We start from the raw sequence: 18,353 nt of genomic DNA, 5'->3' as shown, positions 1-18,353 counted from the left end.
CACCCCACGCAGCCTAACCCTTACCTTCCACTGCAGCCTAACCCTTACCTTCCACTGCAGCCTAACCTTACCTCACACTGCAGCCTAACCCCAGCCTCCTGCCCCCTGCAGCCTAATCCTAACCTCCCCCTGCAGTCTAACCATAATGTCTACATTGTAACTGTCAACATTGTTGTGTCGACACTGTGACCTTTTTACTACTGTATATCCCTTGGGCACATATACATCAGGGTGCCTGGCAGTAGCTCCAATGGAGGCAAGATTCACCAGGTCTTGCCAACAATAACATCCACACTCATAGAATATAACAGGAAATGTATTTGAATTATTCCACAGACACCCTAAATATTAGTGCCCTAGAACGATTCAATGTTACTGAATGATACAGCCAATCAGAGAGAGAACCATTATATAAATTACTGAATGATACAGCCAATCAGATAGTCATTAAAATGTTACTGAATGATATAGCCAATCAGTGAGAGATCCATTATAAATGTTACTAAATGGTACAGCCAATCAGAGAGAGAACCATTATATAAATTACTGAATGATACAGCCAGAGAGTCATTAAAAATGTTACTGAATGATACAGCCAATCAGTGAGAGATCCATTATAAATGTCACTGAATGATACAGCCAATCAGAGAGAAAGCCATTAGAAATGTTACGTAGTGATAACAGCCAGTCGTTGAGCGTTATTTACTAAAATAACTTTTGTGTCATTGCCATTCTGAGATGTACGTGTACCGCTGCCATGTGAGTTAAACCGGGTCCCCTATGCAATCACCGGCAGAAACTCTTGATGAATAGGGGAGGCTATAAACATTTATTTTTGCCAGCGATGATACTGTGCATGTACAAATAATTGGGTAAATGCCATCGGCGCCATTTTCCCGGTAAGTGTCTGTGGCACTGACAGACAGGTACAGATGTAGCCCTGTTCATCTTTGCTCCGATGCGGCTATGCTATAGCACCAGATTCACAGACGCACACTGTCTGCATGCAATGCGATGTTCGTGCAATGGAGCGATTATTTGCCACTGCGCACATGTAAAATAATCTGGAAAACCCTATGGTGCACAGGTGTATGCACAAATGCGCTATTGCATAAAGAAAAGCTTGTACCAGAACACAAGAGGCAAAGCCATGGATGTTCCTGGGGGGTGATTGGAAGGTGGCCTGGAGGGAACACAAAAGGGTGATTCTCCAGAAAGTGAACATAAAGTCCCGTGCATCACACGCTTTTAAATTTGTTTTCCTTTTAAACTGGTCTGTAAAGAAATTGTTGTTATATGAAAACTGATCGCTGTTGTGCGAAATCGCACAGCGGCCATTATCGAATGACTGCGCATGCACACAGATCGCAATGCGCAGGCGCGAGTCCAAACTGAAAAAAAATCCTGTGTTTTTTGTTATCGCTAGGCGAACAAAGGCTGATTGATAGGAAGCGGACGTTTGTAGGTGGTAACCAGACGTTTTCTGGGAATGTCCGGAAAAACGCAGGCGTGGCCAAGTGTTATCAGGGAGGGTGTGTGACATCAGCTCTGGCCCCGATTAGCCTGACTCTATCGCACTGTAGTAGTAGGTCCTGGGCTACACACAGACTGGAAAAATCACTCCATGGTGAGTGAGTGGTGAACGGATTTGCAGATGTCCGCTGTTTGGCAAAATTTTCGCACGGCGCACCATGCACTTGCACGGGGCAGGTTTTCACTCTCTATGGGTGTCGGCTATCTGATCGCCGACCTCTGCAAAAATGCAGAGGAGCGATCAGGTCTGAATTAGGCCTATAATTTCTTGGTAGCAATGCCTTACCCTATAATTTAAGACACACTAAAATCTTGATATTTTGGAGAAGTATGTAGTATGAATTTGTGTAGCTGTCCCTTGCATCACGGAGAATCACCCAAAAGGATCCCCCACGTGGGCATGTAATGGGAATGTCGTGGGTGTGTAACTGAAAGTGATCTGCATTCTCAGATCCATAGCCGCTTCCACGGAGACCATGTTCATATGGAGACACTGCACCTGCCATAGGTGCCCATACCATACCTCCCAACTGTCCTGATGTTCGCGGGACAGTTCAGTTTTTTTGGGACTGTCCCACTCGCGGGCCGCAATGTCCCGCGGTGGAAGGGGGAGGGGGTTGTTGGGAGGCTCCTGGCATGCGCACAGTGTCTATTCACTAGAGACGGAGGGACAGGGGGGCATGCCAGCAGCTCACAGAGCACTGGCAATGCCGCCATAGTGACGAAAAACAGGGGCGTGGCTCACGATTGTGGCACTCCCGCGAAGTCATGTCCCCTTTTTATAGCCCATGCCCCTTTTTGGGCGGGCATAGTGTCCCTCTTCCTCTTCTCCCAATGTTGGAAGGTATGCCATATGGAAGAATGTCTAGATCTACCGGCGGTGCTACTGCCTAAATGGGGGCAGAAAGTGAGCATCTCAGTGTCTACACACTCTGGTGCACGCTAGTGAACAAGGGGAGAGCTGAAACTAACATTTGCATAACATCGCAGCCACATCTCAGGCCACAGACGCTAGTGCGGATACAGCAGCGCCCACCTCGGAATCTGAATCATGGTCAAGCCATGATGACTACCCACCCCCTGCTCCTCACATTAATTATGTTTCCAGCTCAGCTGCAGCAGTGGATACCAAAGTACGGAAGCAATTCCATATTGCCTCACTTCCAGTACAGTGACATGCCCCTCGAACCCTAACAATTCCATTAGTAAGCTCTTTGTCACACAGGAATACACACCTTAGGTTAAACAAACCTAACAATCAACCTGAAAACTAACAATAAACCTAACAACAAATCAGTCAAACATCTAAACTTACAGTTAACTTAAGAACTAACTGATGGGGACATTTACTAAGCAGTGATAAGAGCGGAGAAGTGAACCAGTGGAGAAGTTGCCCCATCAACCAATCAGCAGCTATGTATAATTTTATAGTATGCAAATTATAGATGTTACTTCAGTGCTGATTGGTTGCCATGGGCACTTCTCCACGGGCTCACTTCTCCGCTCTTATCACTGCTTAGTAAATGTCTCCCTGAATAACTAAAAAATAAATTAATACCCATCGGGGTACAAGGTGCTAATTTGGAAACAGTGACATTTTACTAAAACAAATGCAATTTTTTTTCTTTCTGTGCTGTAGAAACCAGCGCTCTCCTCTCGAGCAGCTACAGCCATTGTGTGTGTGTGTGTGTGGGGGGGGGGGGGGGGGGGGGGGGCAATGTAGAGGAAGGGGGAAGATTGTTTACAAAAACTAACTCCTACTGTGATTGCTGTGATAACAAGTCACCATGAAAGTTGATTTCCGATTGTTGCTCTCTGACCTAAGTCTGTCACAGGGCTCAGACTGCCTGCCAGGAATAAAGTCTCCGGACCTGCTTATATAAGGCAGAAGGGATTAGAGTAGACCCCAATCACCCCAGCTATATAGCTAAAGGAATAAAGCAAAAAACTAAGTATAGAAAAACATAGCTGAGCAATCATGTATAATAGAAGGCACTTTGGCATTATATATATATATGCAAGACAAACTGAAAGGCACTCAAAAGAATTCAGTATGCTACCCGAATGCCTTCCATATATAAATATATACATTTACACACCCAACCTGGCTGAACTCAAGGGACTCTGCAACAACATAAATGCGTTAAACACGGCCCAGATACTCCAATGTTTCAGTTCTTTATTAGATCTTCCTTCAGAGAAATTTACCATAAGTGTCCCTGAAGAACAGTTTTACTAAAAAACTGAAATGTTGGAGTATCTGAGCCACGTTTAGCGCATTTATGTGGCTGCAGAGACCCTTGAGGGCCACCAAGCATGGTCTGTACATTTATATACACACACATGCATATATATTGCCCATAGAGTGGAATGTAAAATGAGGATTCTCTACTTCAACTCCTTCCACCTATGAATGACTCTCTTACAGCAGAAACTACAGTATCATTAGGCAGTTATAAAAAAAAGTGTCCTTTTTGGTTGTTTATAGTCATTCAACTTGGCTTCCTGTTAGCTAAAATTCTACTTCATCATCACTCCCCTAATATGGTAGATAGTTAACATGTCATGAGAAAGAAAAAGATATGAAATGTAAAGAAGTTAAAGAATACAGTACTAAAGAGACCTATGGGTGCCCACTAAGGTAAGTATGCAAGTACTGTAAGTACAGGAAAAATGCTTAGAAATAAATTTCCATAAAAGCCTAAATATAAGGTCCCATATGCCCTCCCGGGGGATCGGTACTATAGGATAGGTCTAGGGTGGAATGGAAATGTAAGGTATGGTGGCCCAGGGCTGCTTATCATTGGTGGAAGAGGTGGCAGTAGGGGACTTCAGATATTTAGCTGTCCACTGTTTCCTCTTCTTGGGACCCGCTGGCTCCCCCAGCTTGCCCAGAAGGGTCTTCTGAGCTTCTCTTCCAGTGACCACAGCGTCTTCTGCCTTGACTGTGGCATCTTCATTTTTATAGGGAAGATTTTCAATGTTTGTATTTGATAGAATTTAATTTGTACTTACAGGACAATCTGTATTTGACAGTATTTTACACGGCAAATGCGATCTTCACATTAATAAATAACACTGTTCCGAACATTATTCTATCTCACTTTTTGGGTCTCAAAAAATCCAAAGGCTAAATACAGTTGTAATGTCACTATACTGGAAACAACTGAGAAAGAAAGGGATCTAGGAGCACTGGCGTAACTACCACCCCTGCAGCCACTGCGGAGGCTTGGAGGTGCAGGGCTGCGGGGGCGCCGCCGAATAGTGCTGCATGTGAGGCTGGAAAGGAGGGTACAGCGCGCGCCTCTCCTGTGTCTGCGGCGGAGACACAGCAGGATGGATACAGGAGAGGCGTGCGCTGTGTCCTCCTTCCCAGACTCACACACAGCACAGCAGCGGTGAGTGGGGGGAGTACCTGGCACTGGGGGGGGGAATATATTGCACTTGGGGCATATGTGTATCTGGCACTGGGGTGGCATATTTGACACTGGGGGAATATGTGTAGCTGGTACTTGGGGGCATATGTGGCAATCGGGGCATATGTGTATCTGGTACTGTGGGGGCATATGTGTATCTGCCACTGGCAGGGGCATATGTGTTTCTGGCACTATGGAGGCATATTTTTATCTGGCACTGTGGGGGAATATCTGGCACTGGGGGCATATGTGGCACTGGGGGCACACCCCTAGGAACAAGTATTACCCCCTGGTAACAAACAAGACACCCAGCTCATGAAATCCCTGGCAACAAGCATTACCCACTAGCAACGAGCATGACACCCAGTGCATGAAACCCCTGGCAACAAATATTACCCCCTGGCAATGAGCTTGACACCCAGCAGATGAAACCCCTGGCAACAAGCATAACACCCAGCGCATGAAATCCCTGACAATGAGCATGACACCCTCTGCATGAAAACCCCTGGCACATGCATGGAACCAAGAGCATGAAACCCCTGGCAACGAGCAGGTAATTTAAAAGTAATTAGAAGCCTTACTGTAGGGCTTAATGTGTAATGGGCATTGCGGTGTGTGGCATAATGTATAATGGACATTGCAGTGTGTGGCATAACGTGTCACAGGCATCACAGCGTGTGGTATACTATATCATGGGCATTGTGGTATAATGTATCAGGGGCATTGCACTGTGTGGCATAATGTATAACGGGCATTGTGGTGTGTGTCATAATGTGTCACAGGCTTTACGTTGTGTGGTATACTATACCACGGACATTGTGGTATGTGGTATAATGTCTCAGGTGCATTGCAGTGTGTGGCATAATGTATAACGGCATTGCAGTGTGTGTCATAATGTGTCACAGGCAAGACGGTGTGTGGTATACTATATCATGAGCATTGTGGTATAATGTCTCAGGGGCATTGCAGTGTGTGGCATCATTTATAATGGGCATTGCGGTGTGTGGCATAACGTGTCATAGACATTACGGTGTGTGGCATAATGTGTCGGGGCATTACGGTGTTTGGCATATTGTGTAATGGGCATTATGGTGTGTGGCCAGTGGCGTAACTACTGCCCCCGCAGTCCTCGCGGTGGCTTGGGGGCGAGGGGCTGCGGGGGCGCCACTGACTTAGAACAGATTGACATGCGGACGAGCGTCCGCATGTCAATCTGCGATCTCCTTCCCTCCGCTGCTGTGTTGGAGGGACACGGAGGGCACCGCGCGCGCCTCTCCAGTGTCCCTCCTGGCTCTCCGGCCGGTCTAATAAAGGAAGTGCCGTTCGTGAGCTCTGATTGGCTCACGAACCGGCACTTCCTTTATTAGAGTTTAGACCCGCAGGAGAGCCATGAAGGACACGGGAGAGGCGCGCGCTGTGCCCTCCGTGTCCCTCCAACACAAAGGAGCGGTGGGGTGTGGGGGCGGGGGGGGGGGGGAATAGGGGAGCAGGCACTGTGGGGGAATATCTGGCACTGAGGGCATGTACCTGGCGGCACTGTGGGGGAATATCTGGCACTGGGGGCATATACCTGGCACTGTGGGGCAATATCTGGCACTGGGGGGAGCAGGCACTGAGGGGCTTATGTGACACTGTGGGGGAATATCTGGCACTGGGGGCATATACCTGGCACTGTGGGGGAATATCTGGCACTGGGGGGAGCAGGCACTGAGGGGGCTTATGTGGCACTGTGGGGGAATATCTGTCACTGTGGGGGAATATCTGGCACTGGGGGCATATACTTGGCACTGTGGGGGAATATCTGGCACTGAGGGGGCATATGTGGCACTGTGGGGGAATATCTGGCACTGGGGGCATATGTGGCACTGGGGGGGTATATTTGGCACTGGGGGCATGTACCTGGCACTGTGGGGGAATATCTGGCACTGGGGGCATATGTGGCACTGGGAGCACGGCCCGACCAACAAGCACTACCCCCTAGCAACGAGCATGACACCCAGTGCATGAAACCCCTGGCAACGAGCATGACACCCTGAGCATGAAAATCCCTGGCACCGTGCATGGAACCAAGAGCATGAAACCCCTGGCAACGAGCAGGTAATTTAAAAGTAATTAGAAGCCTTACTGTAGGGCTTAATGTGTAATGGGCATTACGGTGTGTGGCATAATGTATCACGGACATTGCGGTGTGTGTCATAATGTGTCAGGCATTACGGCAGTGGCGTGCGGTGAGGTCAGTGGCTGGGGAGGCACAAGCAGCTAACATCCCCCCCCCCCCATAGACGGAAAAAAAAAAAAAAGCTTAGCCCCCCCCCTTTATTTGTAAAACCAGCACCAGGCAGAACCAGCCAGGGGGGGTAATGCCATAGCAGGGGAGACACTCTGTATGGGGTCCCCCTGCCATAGCATTAATCTACCCCCCCCCCCAAGCTAGTCAGCCCAGGGCTGAAATTCCTCGGAAGTGGGGACCCCAAAAAATAAACATGGGGTCCCCCTCCCAAACAATAACCAGCACCCCTGGTGGCGGTGGGTGCGGGGTTCATTGTTAAAATTGTTCTTTACAGGTGGCCTACAGATCCCAGCAAGCCTGCCCCAGCATGCTGGCACTTGGAGAACCACAAGTGCCAGCATGCCCGGACATAATGGGCCCGCTGGCACCTGTAGTCCGCCTGTAAAGAATAGTAATATTGTTCTTTACAGGTGGCCTACAGATCCCAGCAAGCCTGCCCCAGCATGCTGGCACTTGGAGAACCACAAGTGCTAGATGCCCGGACATAAATGGCCTGCTGGCACCTGTTGCCCACCTGTAAAGAAAATATTAAAATAAAAACACCACACAGTCTTAAAAAATAAGTTTTATTGCACAGGGTCTTCACCTGGGGGCGGCGGCCTTTAAGCTCTTTTACATGGCCGCCGCTTCCCCAGGGCTTTAGGCGTCTTCACCTGGGGGGGCGCCACCTCCCCAGGGCTTCCAGCGTCTTCCTCTGAAGTCTTCACCTGGGAGGCGGCGGCCTTAAAGCTCTTTTGCATGGCCGCCGCCCATCCAGGACTTCCGGCGTCTTCAACCTTCAGGAGCTCTTCTCCGCTCCTCCTCCGCCGTCGGACTGACAGCCACTCCCTCGCGCTGACTTATATAAGTCAGCCAGAGGGGGCGGAGCGATGACGCGGCGAGCCGTGATTGGCTCGCGGCGGCCACCTTCAATTTAAAAAATGACGCTGAGGCGCCATTTTTGAAATGGGTTACCGCTCCGCTGCTCAAACTCTGCACCGCCTCCCGCACTCGCGCCGCCCGCACCGCCGCAACCACGCCGCCCGCACCCCCGCCGCCCGCACCGCCGCACCCCCGCCGCCCACACCCACGCCGCCAGCACCCACGCCGACGCCCGCACCTCCGCCTCGCCCACAATAGTGATCGACAGCGGATCCAGTGACGGATCCGCTGGCCAATCACTGTGGCCTGACTGACAGGGGACGTGCTTTCATAGGTTGAAAGCACGTCCCTGTGTGAAAGCGGCACCACTAATGGTGCCGCTTTCCCATGATTTTTCAATGGGCTTTTAATGCCCATTGCTAGGCCCCGCCCGCGCCCGCCCCCCGCTCCCATACTTTTCCCTATCTGACAGGAAGGCACCACGATCGGTGCCTCCCAAACACTTTACACAGGACTGGGATGATTAGGATAATATAAAGCAAATACTTATGACAGAGAATATGTGTCATAAGTATCTTCTTTATATTATTTTAATCAGTAATGACAGGGGAGGCACTGCCTCCCCTGACTGCACGTCCCTGCATTACGGTGTGTTGTATACTATATCACGATCATTGTGGTATGTGCTATAATGTATCAGGGGCATTGCAGTGTGTGTCATAATGTGTCACAGACATTGTATGTGCTATAATGTATCAGGGGCATTGCAGTGTGTAGCATAATGTATAACGGGCATTGCGATTCCTGTCATAATGTGTCACAGGCATTACGGTGTGTGGCATAATGTGTCGGGGGCATTACAGTGTGTGCATATTGTGTCATGTGCATTATTGTGTGTGGCATAATGTCTAAGGGCCATTGCAGTATGTGGCATAATGTATACTGGGCATTACAATAAGGAGGAAAAATTACAAATAATGTAAGGGGCATGAATCAGGATTATTTTTCTTTCCTGTGGTGGCTAACGTCTGGGCGTGCAGGTTGCAAAACTGGGGCATAAGGTAGTCTTTTCCTGCAATGCCACACCCTTTTCAGTGAAGCCACACCCATTTTGTGAAGTCACACCCCTATTTCGGTGCGCCCATCTTCACTTTTTTAGTGCCAACTATGGGGGTGGGGATGGAGGGGGCGTCAGAGAATTTTTTTGCTTGGGTGAGAAAAATTTCTAGTTATGCCACTGTCTAAAAGTCACTATTTTAGGTGACTTAAAGGCAGGTAAGCAATGTACTGTAACAAAGCAATGAGGACGGCTATTCAGATGCTTGGCTGCACTGGGAGAGGAATCAGCAGCAGAAAGAAAGAAGTAATAATGCCACTGTATAGGTCATTGGTACGGCCTCATCAAGAATAATGTGTTCAATTCTGGAGGCCATATCTTCAGAAGGATATTAATACATTAGAGAGTGTACAAAGAAGGGCAACTAAAATGGTGCATGGCCTACACAAAACATACCCAGAAAGTCTAAAAAAAATCTCAATATGTAATGTTTGGAGCAGAGAAGGGAAAGGGGGGACATGATAGAAACTTTCAAATATATCAAGGGTTTTAACAAAGCCCAAGAGGGAAACATTCTCCAAATGAAGAGAAGCAATAGGACACGAGGACATGCACTGAGACTGGAGGGGGGGAGGTTCAGCTGAAATTTAAGGGAAAAAATGACTTCACAGAAAGGGTAGTGGACAAGTGGAATAGCCTCCCATCAGAGGTGGTAGATGCTAAGACAGTAGTGCAATTTAAACATGCATGGTATAGACATAAGGATATCCTTACACAGAAATAAGGATCAAATAAGGTTTGAGATAAAAATATGGTTAAAAAAAAAAAAAAGGGGGCAGACTAGATGGGACAAGTGGTTCTTATCTGCCATCAAATTCTATAATGTTATTATATTCTATACGAATAGGGTAATGTGGCCACTGACGTAATTATCGAGGGTGCAGGGGGTGCAGCTGCTATGCGGCCCGGATTGCTTTGAGGGGCCGCTGCTTCCATTGCACCTCCAAGGTCCCTATCTCCCGTTCACCCACACCCCGCTGAGAACGGGAACGGCCACATAGAGAGTGCAGCAGCAGCCGCATGGAGAGTGCAGCAAGGGGTAGGGGATGCTAGCCGGCCAGCTCTGAGTCCCATGATTCATGGGCATTTAGGGGGCGGTTCCTAATGCCTAGAAGCAGAGCCGGATTAAGACCATGGGGGGCCCGGGGCACTTAAGAGAGTGGGGCCCCTAATAGAGAAGGCAGAAAATATATATATATATATATACACATATATATATATATATATATATACACACACACATATACATATATATATATACACACACATATATATATATATATATATATATTTGCCTCCCCAAGCAGCATACCCCCTGCCACACCGCAGATCGGATCTCCCTTCCGATCCAATCTGCGGTGCTGTGCTCCCCGGATCCCGTCCTCACTGCAGCAGCGGGCGCACAGACAGGACAGCTGAGCTGAGCGACGGCTCAGCTGTCCAATAAAGTATGAATGAAGCAGCCTGCCGCTCAGTCATTGGCTGGGCACGCAGGCTGTTTCATTGATACATTATTGGACAGCTGAGCCCAGTGGCGTAACTAGAAATTTTTCTCCCCCAAGCCAAAAAATCCTTCGGCGCCCCCCCCCCCCCCCCCCATACCCCCCGTAATTGGCACTAACAAAGGTAGAAAAATGTGCACGCCGCAGGCGCGCGCCGGCAAAAAGGTGTGTGGCTTTGTCGAAATGGGCGTGGCTTTGCGTGGAGGGCGTGGAATTGCAGGAAAAGACTACCTTATACCCCAGTTTTGCAACCTGCACGCCCAGACGTTGGCCACCACAGGAAAGAAAAATAATCCTGATTCATGCCCCTTACATTATTTGTCATTTTTCCTCCTTATAGTAATGCCCAGTATACATTATTCCACATACTGCAATGGCCCTTAGACATTATTCCACACACAATAATGCACATGACACAATATGCACACACTGTAATGCCCCAGACACATTATGCCACACACCGTAATGCCTGTGACACATTATGACAGGAATCGCAATGCCCGTTATACATTATGCTACACACTGCAATGCCCCTGATACATTATAGCACATACAATGTCTGTGACACAGTATGACACACACCACAATGATCCTGAGACATTATACCACATACCACAATGCCCGTGATATAGTATACAACACACCGTAATGCCTGATACATTATGACACACACCGCAATGTCCGTGATACATTATGCCACACACCGTAATGCCCATTACACATTAAGTTCTACAGTAAGGCTTCTAATTACTTTTAAATTACCTGCTCGTTACCAGGGGTTTCATGCTCTTGGTTCCATGCACGGTGCCAGGGGTTTTCATGATCAGGGTGTCATGCTCGTTGCAAGGGGTTTCATGCACTGGGTGTCATGCTCGTTGCTAGGGGGTAGTGCTTGTTGCTAGGGCCATGCTCCCAGTGCCACATATGCCCCCAGTGCCAGATATTCCCCTACAGTGCCAGGTATATGCCCCTAGTGCAAGATATTCCCCCACAGTGCCAGGTACATGCCCCCAGTGCCACATATACCCCCCCCCCCAGTGCCACATATGCCCCCTCAGTGCCTGCTCCCCCCAGTGCCAAATATTCCCCCACAGTGCCAGGTATATGCCCCAGTGCCAGATATTCCCCCACAGTGCCAGGTATATGCCTCCAGTGCCAGATCTTCCCCCCACAGTGCCAGGTATATGCCCCCAGTGCCAGATCTGCCCCCACAGTGCCAGGTATATGCCCCCAGTGCCAGATCTGCCCCCCACAGTGCCAGGCATATGCCCCCAGTGCCAGATCTTCCCCCCAGTGCCAGGTATATGCCCCCAGTGCCAGATCTGCCCCCCACAGTGTCAGGTATATGCCCCCAGTGCCAGATCTGCCCCCCACAGTGTCAGGTATATGCCCACAGTGCCAGGTATATGCCCCCAGTGCCAGATCTGCCCCCCACAGTGCCAGGTATATGCCCCCAGTGCCAGGTATATGCCCCCAGTGCCAGATCTGCCCCCCACAGTGTCAGGTATATGCCCCCAGTGCCAGGTATATGCCCCCAGTGCCAGATCTGCCCCCCACAGTACCAGGTATATGCCCCAAGTGCCTGCTTCCCCCCCCCCCCATGTGTTGGAGGGACACGGAGCGCATCGCGCGTCTCTCCTGTGTCCCTCCTGGCTCTCCCCCGCTGGTCTAATACAGGAAGTGCCGGTTCGTGAGCCAATCAGAGCTCACGAACGGCACTTCCTTAGACCGGCCGGGGGAGAGCCAGGGAGGGACACAGGAGAGACGCGCTCCGTGTCCCTCCAACACAGCAGGGAGGGAGAGGAGACCGCAGATTGACATGCGGACGCTCGTCCGCATGTCAATCTGTTCTGGAGCCGGGGAGCGGAGCACAGCACCGCAGATCGGATCGGAAGAGAGATCCGATCTGCGGTGTAGCAGGGGGCCCTTTTGGAAAGGGGGGCCCGGGGTACGTATCCCCCGGGCCCCCCCCTTAATCCGGCTCTGCCTAGAAGTGCTCACCGCCATTACAGACCTCTAAAGAAGTCAGGTAGTGCCCACTCCTCCTCCCTATCTCTGTCTCTCTCTCTTGCTCCTCTCTCTTTTTCTCTCTCCCTGATGACACTGTCTCTCTCCCTCACTTTCTTCCTGACACACTCCCGCACTCTCTCCCTGCCACTGTCTCTCTTTCACCCTGACACTGTCTCTCTCTCTTTCTCTGACACTATCTCTCTCCCTGACGCTATCTCTTTCCCTCTCCAGTACTGTCTCTCTCTCCCTGACACTGTCTCTCTCCCTGACACTGTCTCCCTCTCTGACACTGTCTCCCTTTCTCTGACACTGTCTCTCTCTCCCCCTGACACTGTCTCTCTCCTTGACACTATCTCTCTCACCCTGACACTCTCTCTCCCTGACATCCTCTCTCTCTCTCTCTCTCTCTCTCTCTCTCTCTTTCTCTCTCTCTCACTCTCTCATTTCTCTCTGACACCCTCTCTATCATTCTTTCTCCCTCTGTCTTTCCCTCTTTCTTTCCCCAACATTCTCTCTTGCTCTCCTCCCTTTCTCGCTCCCTCCCTGAGACTCTATCTCTCTCACTCCCGCTCACTCCCCTCCCTTTCTTGCTCCTCCCCCTTCTCTCTCTCTCTCTGACACACGTAGCGGGATGTAATGCTGTCCGAGACCACCAGAGGTGCGGGTTGCCGGACGATCTCGGATGTTTTTTTAAAGGGGCATTCAACTTACAAGGCATGGTTTTGTGATCTCGTACTGCATTACATCCCGCCGACTCTCTCTCTCTCTCTCTCTCTCTCTCTCTCTCTTCAACACTCAACACCCTCTCTCTCACTGATGTCTTCTCTCTCTTTACATTCTCATCCCTTACTATCTTTCTCCATGACACCTTAGCTCCTCTATCTATTTCTCTCAATCCCTCTTTTTTCCACAAACCCTCTCACTCTATCTCTCCCAGACCCCCGACCCTCTTTCTTTTCTTGCTCCTCTCATTCTCTATCACACACTTACACCCTTTTTGTCTCTCACTCTCCTGCTCCCCCAAAGGGGCAATGTAGTGATAAAGGGGGGTTGGGGGTAGGGCAATTTCAAGATTTTGCTATGGGGCCCACAAACTTATAATTACGCCCTTAAATGTGGCTTTAACATTTACCATTAACACTGTCAAGCTGCACCTCTCTGCTTTTGCTACTCCAGGTGTAAAACCGAGTAAAACCGAATCCGCTCATCTCTAGTGTAAAACAAATCCAATACTATCATTTCATCCTAGCGTAAGCGCAGACCAGTATGATGGAAACTGAAGTGTATCTACCCAATTTCCAAATATACGTAGTCTTGACATTAATTAAATGTCCCAAAGAAGGACATCTAGTATTTGGATTTGTGCACAGGGCTCAATGCCAGACAAGGTCCACCCAGGAAAAAAACTGACTTTCTCTGAAAGTGTATACCTTTTCTTCATTTAAAAAAAAAACCTTAGCTTTGGTGGTGACTCAAACTTTGAGTTTAAGTTTTAAACAAAGACATAAGCCATGTCTGATCCGCGGAATTGTGGCTCCATAGCCTCTTCCAACTCTGTCACAATAACACGTCCTAGAGTTGCCAAACGTTGACAACAAATAAGATCACATCACTTTTAATTGCAAGGTTTAAACTACATGAAATCTGATTTTCTTCTAATCATTTTTTTTTTTCCAGCTATAAATCTATTTTCTTTATTTAAAAAAAAAAAACACAAAAAAACTCTTAATGAATACTTGGCGGAGATGCTGTAACTATTGGCACCAGCGTACCCAGTGAAATGGAAAGAATAAAATATACCGTAAAACGCTAAGGAAATGGAAAAGTGGTCATAGCAACCGCTTTTTATTTTAAAGAAGTAAAACTTGTTTTCATGGTGTTGCATTAAGAGGGATTTTTCTTTTAAAGACTGAGTGGTTGATCAGTTTAAACGAGGTGGCAGGTATCTGGATTTGTTCCCAGGCCTTACTTTAAGAGAAAATAAAGTTTCAATGACAAAAGGCATGTTAGGGGCTTTCGCATTCCAGGCAGTGTAGTGCTGATTACAACTATGTGCTGGAATCTCCTTGGTGCTACATTTTTTGGCTCTACTGTAGGTCTTGGTCAATCACGTTCCTCGTGTGAGGTCAATGCCTACCGGACTGTTTACAATGTTTAAAATGAAATAGGGACTGTTATTTGTAAAATCAGGGGATATATTTATCTAAACGTCTAAGAAGTGAAAATGGAGGCGTTTCCTACAGCAGCCAATCAGACTCTAGCTAATGGTTATCAACTACAATCTAGGAAATGATCGCTAAAATCTCATTGGCTGGTCTTGGCAACACCTCTTCTTTTCTATTAAGGACTAGAAATTCTTCTTAAAGGGTCCAATATGGAATGAACCTTCTAATAATATGAATATTTCCCAAATTCTCTTTTGTCTGATTACACAGGACACAATTCATACACATTACAGTTAGTGGCTGGTAAGGACCAATCTGCCTTTCAAATTCCGGTGTTGCTTATTGTTCTACATCAATAGGACATATGAACAAACAGCACTCCATTGACGTAATCTCTTGGGATTGGATTTTTCTCATAAAATTCTACCCAAAACATAATTTGCTGTGTTAGGCAGAAGTCTACTTCACACACACAAACTCACACAATGGCACGTGTGCTAGTGGCCAACATTTTTGTATACCTGTTAATGAGTAAAAAATTTCTTCTAGCTTGAAAACATGTATATATGTATGTAATTCCACTTACATACATTCTTCATCCAGATCCTATTATCTGAGACAGCTATCTCAGGTTATGGGTTCGATTCCCACCATTACCCTAACTGTGTGGAGTTTGTATATTCTCCCCGTACTTGTGTGGGTTTCCTGTGGGTACTCCGGATTCCTCCCACAATCCAAACATATACAGGTAGGTTAATTGGCTCCCAACAAAAATTAACCCTAGTATGAATGTGTCTGTGTGTACATGTGATAGGGAATATAGATTGTAAGCTCCACTGGAGCAGGGACTGATGTGAATGGGCAACTATTCTCTGTACAGCGCTGTGGAATATGTGTGCGCTATATAAATAACTGGTAATAAATAATAATAATAATAATAATAATAATAAATCTCTTCAGGGGGCTACACCTGCCCTTTTCCCCAAAAGAGTACAGAAGTCATAAAACAGGCTACACAAATTATATTCTGTACGATTAACTGTCCATATAACCTACTCATAAATTGGGAATATTTTACATTTCATTTTGGTATTTCTTCTTAATGCTTTGGCTGCGCTCAGACGTTTGTGTACACAGGTGGGATTACAATTATGACCTCAATCACTGCACCCCCACATTGACTTTTCTAGGTTTTACGGCACTCAGTACAAACTTTCAAAATGCTCATACTCTGCATGCACACGTTTCAGAAACTACAAGGACACAAATACATGTATTTTGGTATCCAGAGCAGGGCTGTCTTTACAGCATTGTAGGCACTGGGCAAAACAATGCACTGGGGCTCCAACCCACCCATTCACAGGAATACATTAATGTACCCCTTCTGCGGTCCCCCACCATCTCTCCAACTGCTTCCTTTCAGTGAATGGCTCAACCGATCAGCATACTGACAGCCATTCACTGGCTGCAGGCTGGAAGGCAGGTAGAGAATATTGCACTCTAATTGGTGGATAGTTTCCACTATCCACCAATCAGCATGCTGTACACAGACACGTCCAATGCTCAAAGGCCCCTAGAATAAGGAGGCTCTGGGCAGCTTTACCCCTATTTATGCAGTGTTCATATTCTTGAGGGAAAAAAGTTTACTAATGCAAATATAATTATTACAAAATATTAATATGCAATAATAATATTTTTTTTTTTTTTTTTTTATGGTATAACATTTTTTATTAAAACATTGCTTCATGGTACAGAGTAGATTGCACCGGCAATAAACATATACATACAAATAGCGTCATAACACGATGAGATGAGAACATATAATGTTCATTAATGAGTCTTCTCATATATATTACGCAATCTTACAAACATGTAAAAGAAAGTGCAGAACAAAAGTACATGCTAAAGACCTGCCAGTCTAATCGTAGCAGAGACATGAGGAGGCCAGGGCCCCGTGGAATCTCTAACCCCTAGTCTGTCAGTACTATGGGAGGATCCCCAACTGCCATTCGTGTTTCTAACCATTCAATGTTTTTTAGTGAAGTTTGAATCCTAATCTGGAAGTCTACTGGAAGGGTAGCCACATAGCTTTCCCAGGATTCAAATTATTGTCCTACCAGCTTGTCTTTTTGCAAAGATGTTTCTATCCAATGCATCTGAAATAAATGATGCAGTTTCCCTTTGAACAAGGATAAAGTAGGAGGATCCTTATGTATCCAGGACTGTAGAATTGCCTTACGTGCAGCTGCACTGATTGCCAGCAGCAGCCGTCTCCCCCCCCCCCCCCCCCCCTCGTTATCCTTTGCCTAGCCGGGATTATTCCAAAAATTGCCCATTCTGCTGTAAAGGGGATAAAATTAAATTTACCAGATGTCCCATAGCATATTGACGTACCTGAAGCCAGAAGCGGCGGAGAAGTGGGCACGACCAGAAACAATGTAATAAGTCTGCTTTAGGAGCGTGACATTTCAGACATTTGTCTGAATCCGTCATACCTGCCTTATATTGTTTATACGGGCAAAAGTAAGCTCTGTGAACTATATTATAATTATAAAACATCTCCTGGTATTGTGCTGAGGGCAAAAGTTTGCAGGAATGTAGCAAACTTTTCAATAGAATATCACATGTCAGTTCAGGAAAGTCTGATACCCATTTTCGTTTTCCCGAGTCCGATTGAGAGTGATCTAGCTGAGTGCTTAAACGTTTGTAATGCAGTGAAAGGGCTTTCTTTGTGACCGGTGGGGTTCGCAGCAGGGTATCTAGCGTGTTATTCAAGTCCTCCTTCGACAATGTTCTAAGTACCGAAGAAGTATAATGTTGCAACTGGAGAAAAGCCAATGGATAATCGCGTAGGAATGGGAATTTTTCTTGTGATTGAGCGAATGTAAGAGGTTTCCCTGTTTCTGTATTAACTATTTGTCCTATGACTTGCAGACCCTCATTATGGAACATCGTAAAGGGGAACCCCGCCTCCCCATGCTGGAAGTCAGGGTTACCCAGAAACCGCAGAAACAAAGATTTGTGCCCCCCCAAGTTTTCAGATCGTCTCAAGGAGTGCCAAAGGCGATAGACCGACCACAGAAGGGGATTATCTTTCAGATCCTGATCACAGTCCGCCTCCATACAGTGGAGGAAGTTTGTCAAATTTTTAGATTTTATGAATTGTGCCTCAAGGTGTGTATTTGCATATGTGTCTTTATCGTTTAACCAGTCTCTCAGGAATCTCAATAAAGATGTGTGGTTATAAAGTAAAATGTTTGGGAAGTTAATTCCGCCATTAGTTTTTGGTTGTTGTAGTTTATGCATGGCAATACGAGGCCTCTTGCCTTTCCAAATAAACTGTCGGAACAGTTTAGTTATGTGGGTCAGATCCGATCTACTGAGTAACACCGGGAGGGATTGTAAAATATATAGTAATCGTGGGAATGTACACATTTTTATCAAAGCAGCTCTCCCTAA

At 47.1% G+C, this 18,353-nt stretch overlaps 1 long non-coding RNA gene across 2 annotated transcripts in view; it reads left to right on the top strand.

The window, feature by feature from the left end:
* The window catches only part of LOC134928791 (uncharacterized), a 45,917-nt gene extending 27,769 nt beyond the window's left edge, over positions 1-18,148 (top strand). For both annotated transcript variants that reach the window (XR_010178014.1, XR_010178015.1), the window contains exon 5: positions 17,829-18,148. This is a non-coding gene — a long non-coding RNA (uncharacterized LOC134928791). The remainder of the gene's footprint in view (positions 1-17,828) is intronic.
* Positions 18,149-18,353: the final 205 nt, after the last annotated feature.

The sequence above is a fragment of the Pseudophryne corroboree genome, chromosome 5 (genome assembly GCF_028390025.1).
Source record: "Pseudophryne corroboree isolate aPseCor3 chromosome 5, aPseCor3.hap2, whole genome shotgun sequence".
NCBI lineage: Eukaryota > Metazoa > Chordata > Amphibia > Anura > Myobatrachidae > Pseudophryne > Pseudophryne corroboree.
The sequence above is the reverse complement of the archived record's forward strand: the minus strand, read 5'-3'. Positions and strand labels throughout refer to the sequence as shown.